At 34.9% G+C, this 4,324-nt stretch overlaps 1 long non-coding RNA gene across 1 annotated transcript; it reads right to left on the reverse strand.

Annotated features, from left to right (window-relative positions):
• Positions 1-716: 716 nt before the first annotated feature.
• On the reverse strand, positions 717-4,107 carry LOC145794737 (uncharacterized). The gene is made up of 2 exons (XR_014334678.1): positions 4,072-4,107; positions 717-2,947 (listed from the first exon to the last, which is right to left on the reverse strand). It is a non-coding gene; the product is annotated as an uncharacterized LOC145794737 (long non-coding RNA).
• Between the last annotated feature and the right edge of the window lie 217 nt (positions 4,108-4,324).

Here is a 4,324-nt window from a genome sequence, read left to right on the forward strand (position 1 = left end):
TTGGTCGCTAAAAGTCCATTTTTGGTCGGCAAAAGTTATCCGCGACCAATTTTTTTGGTCGCTACTTTGGTCACTAATTGAGGGTCGGCAAAAGTAATTCGCGACCAAAATTTTGGTTGGTCGGGAAAAGTCGGATTTGCCGACTAAATTTTTGGTCGCTGAATATATCATTACCGCGACGAATTCATTTAGTCGCTAAAACACTTTGGTCGCGAAAAGTGATATTTTCCTGACCAAATATCTTAGTCGCCAATTGACACATTTCGCGACAAAAAAATTTGGTCGCCAATTATCACATTCAACGACCAAAAAGTTTGGTCGCCAATTGTGACATTCCACGACCAAAAATTTTGGTCGCCAATTGTGACATTCCGCAACCAAAAAATGATTTGGTCGCCAATCGTGACATTCCACGACCAAAAAGTTTGGTCGCCAAAAGTCAAGGAATCGCCGACTAACAATTTAGTCGCCAAAAGGTAAGGAATTGCCAACGAATGATTTTAGTCGCAAAAGTGTAGAATTTGCCGACCAATTTTATAGTTGCCAAATCTCTATTTTTTTTTTCCAGAACATTCAATTTTTGTTTTTAAACATTCAATCTAATATCGAACAAAATTCATTCAACCCAACCACAATTAAGAAACAATAACATTTAAAAAATTAAAAATTGCTCACAGTTTCAGTACCACAATTAAGGAACAAAATTCATTCAACACAGCCAAAGAATTTAACTAAGAAGAAAACTTGAGAATTTAACATGTATACAAGAGCAATAGTACGTACAATCTGTGATTTGGCAAAAATAATCACTAAAAATTCAATCTCAAACTACACTTTGCTCTCACCAAAAATTAAAAGAACAAAAAAATCAAAGAAAATAACAAGGTATGAGGCTATTACAATCTGCAACATACATTCCAAGGGGGCAGCAGTGGAGCCAGACCAGCTTCCAACTTCCAACAGAGCAGACAGATCATTCCAATGGAGCAACACTGGAGCCAGATTACCTTCACAGACAGAACAGACCAGCTGCCTACCTCAGCGAGACTACCAATCTGCAAAACCCAGCTTCCACCTTCCAAATATTGGTGACAGATTTACCTGCATCTCAGTCCTAATGCCAAGAATAGCCTAAACATATCTGAGCAATTATTACAACACAGCAGAAACAAAGACTGTATTTGAACATATCAGCAATCAGCAGCATAGCAACTCTGTTCAATAGGCATCAGAGCAGACCTATGCAAACCATGGCTTCAGGGCACCAGATCCACCCAGAATCAACCTCCCTTTTCAGCTCAGATCAATCAGCATAGCAGATCTGCTCAACAGCGTCAGCATACCAGCAGAAACCACAGGGCACCAGTTCAGCCCAGAAACAGCCCAAAATCTGGTCCAATAATCACAAGAACTTCTACAATAAAGCATAATTTGCAAGACACCTATGCAATGTTCATAACTAGTTAATAGTCACATTTACGGAAAGTCCCCAACACATCATTTCATACATTACTTTAATAATCTTGCCAGCAACCCTTAGCAACGAAAAAATAAAAATCAAAGAGCATAATAAAGCACATGCATTTCAAACAGAAGCATGTGTTCACAAAAATACCTAGTATGGATAACAATTGTCCAAATCTGAGCCTATAAAACCAACAAATGACTAATTATTGGCATCCCTAAGGAAAATGTAGATTCCAAAAGAAATGACCACCAATTCAATTTTTAAATAACTCCATTACAGATCCAGGCAAGACAGAAGAGCCAAGACACTTCAAACAAGGACAATAATAGGCTCCACATCTCCCTTGCCACTGTACAGTGAAAAAGAAAATGATCCACCACATCGCCACTTCCTTGCACAGACAAACACTAATGAGGGAGGAATTTTCATTTTTTAATCAATTTTCAATGGTAAAAATCTTCACATGAACTACCAACCACCTAAAGTAACCTACCTTGAACGGGCTTCAGTGTTCATAACGTGTTTCCAAGGGAAATTCCCCAATTCCCTATCAACTTCTTAGTATCTTTTCTTTTCCTTCTTTTAACTTGTCAAAAAAAATCTTTTTCTCTCACCTTTTTGGGGGAGTTGTACAACATCGTAGACATATGGCAGATTATAGTAGAAGTATAGTTTTTGTTTTTGTTTTTTGTTTTGTTTGGTTTTGTTTTGTATGCGCCATGTGTACTGGAGTGTGCCACCACTTTTGGGGGTATTTAATAAAATTATTTTACAAATAAAAAAAAAAAATTTGTTCCCACCATAAACACTATATAGACACAAGACATGGTTCCCACCACAACTGATCCTACTTGTCATTGATTACTCAAAAGAGGAACCCACTTATTGAGAGTCTCTGATCTTCAGTTTGCAATTCACATAGATAAAACTACAGAAAGTAAAATGCTTACATTGTTAGACCTTCAACTTGAAAAGCCAAGTCTGTAAGCATGTAACAATGACATGCAAAGAGGTCGACACACTACCACTAAGTTTTTAGGTATTATTGCATTGATTACCATTAGAATTTACCAACACACACATCAAAAAAAAAAACCAGTTATTTACACTGGCTTTCCTGGAAAGTAATGTCAACACAACTTTGAAAAGAGTTTAGAGACCAAAAAAAAAAAATACTAAAATTGTTCACTTTTTTCATTTTTTCCATGTTTCGTGGAATAAGTCCATGTTTTCTTCAGTACTTGCACATTCTAATAAAGGTCAATGATGCTAAGTAGTGGGGACTTACTTATTGAGTGGGAACAACAAAATGTGAGTACAATATCTGGTAATTGGTAAGATACTAGATGAAAATACTATCTAACAAAAAGAAAAGATCACAAAAAAGAATCAGTCATCCTTTAAAACCAAGAGAAAAGCAGCCTAAAAAATATTTGTTTACCTTGTCAAAAGTTCCACTACAGTTGAACCATATCCAAGCTGAAATTAAAAAACAAAAAGAAAAAATCACAAAAGAAATAAAGTTCAGAAGTCTTGATGAAAAATCTTGGTTAACAAGTCAACTTAATATGGATAATCTGCCCTTCAAGGCAAACCTGTAAATTTGATGGCAGAAAATATAGTTCAGGTACTATACAGATAATTACTTTGACTATTAACTAAGATACAAGTAGAATGCATTACACCTATGCTTGTATTCTAATTCCAGATAAATAGGTACACAACAGAGAAAAATTAAGTTCTAACAAATTAAGTTTTCCTTTCTTCTAAAGTTAGTTGAGTCTGGGATGAATAAGGGAGAGAGATTGAGGCAGAGGAAGAGAAACATAAAGAAACAAAGATGCAGGCACATGTTCAAACAGTAGAATCACAGAATACCAATTTAATGCAAATAGGTAGCAAGTGTAGGTACCCCCGCTCATAGGAATGGCAATTTTTTGGCAATTTTCCCCTCCCCTCCCCCATTCTACCCCACTCCAACTATTATTATATTTATTAAACATATTTATATGTATATAATATATACTACATAATTTTAAATTTTAAATATAATATGACTAAAACACTAAAATATTACACTTACCATTCATTTTAACTTCTTTATTTCTTATTTTACATCTTTAACTCTCATCTCATCATTTATAAAACATTATCCGTAATATACCGTATCATCTCTCATATATATTAATACCATCATTCCTAACGTTACAAAATTAACCTCTTCAGAGATACCGTATCATCTGCCATTATGGGACACATGTCGTACAAGCTTTTTCATGTGTTACAATAGTTCGCCTATAATTCCATCTTTATTTGACTTCACATCCAGAGATACTTCATTGCTGATATGGATTTACACAACAAACAACACCCAATAACTTATTCCTCAACCAACAGTTTGACACCATGCCAATGTCAAGAACTGCAGAAAACCCTAGACTCTGCTTCCCTAAAGGCATGTAGAACATACATTACAAAAACTAAAACATGTATGGATCAGTTGCAAATTAACTTCTTAATTTAGAGCCAATTCCCTTGCAAGCAGGTGTCTTATAATATGTTACAGCCTATTTCCTTCAAGAACATACTTATCAAAAGAGTACCTCGAGACTGATCTTGGCATCATCTAATGGATAGTAATTCCTGAAGACACTCAACCATGAAATCTGCCAATTTTGGTATAATCTGCCAATTTTTGATCTTGGTATAATTTGCCAATTTTTACTTTCTAGAAATATTTTTCATAGAAATATAAAAATCATGATTCAAAAAAAATATATTTTGCATACTTCAGAATTATAACTCAGCAAAGGAAAATAAATACGCACCTTTCTTTCACACTCCCACAAAACTCGT

This window comes from Camellia sinensis, chromosome 7 (genome assembly GCF_055761805.1).
Source record: "Camellia sinensis isolate YWXY chromosome 7, ASM5576180v1, whole genome shotgun sequence".
Lineage (NCBI taxonomy): Eukaryota > Viridiplantae > Streptophyta > Magnoliopsida > Ericales > Theaceae > Camellia > Camellia sinensis.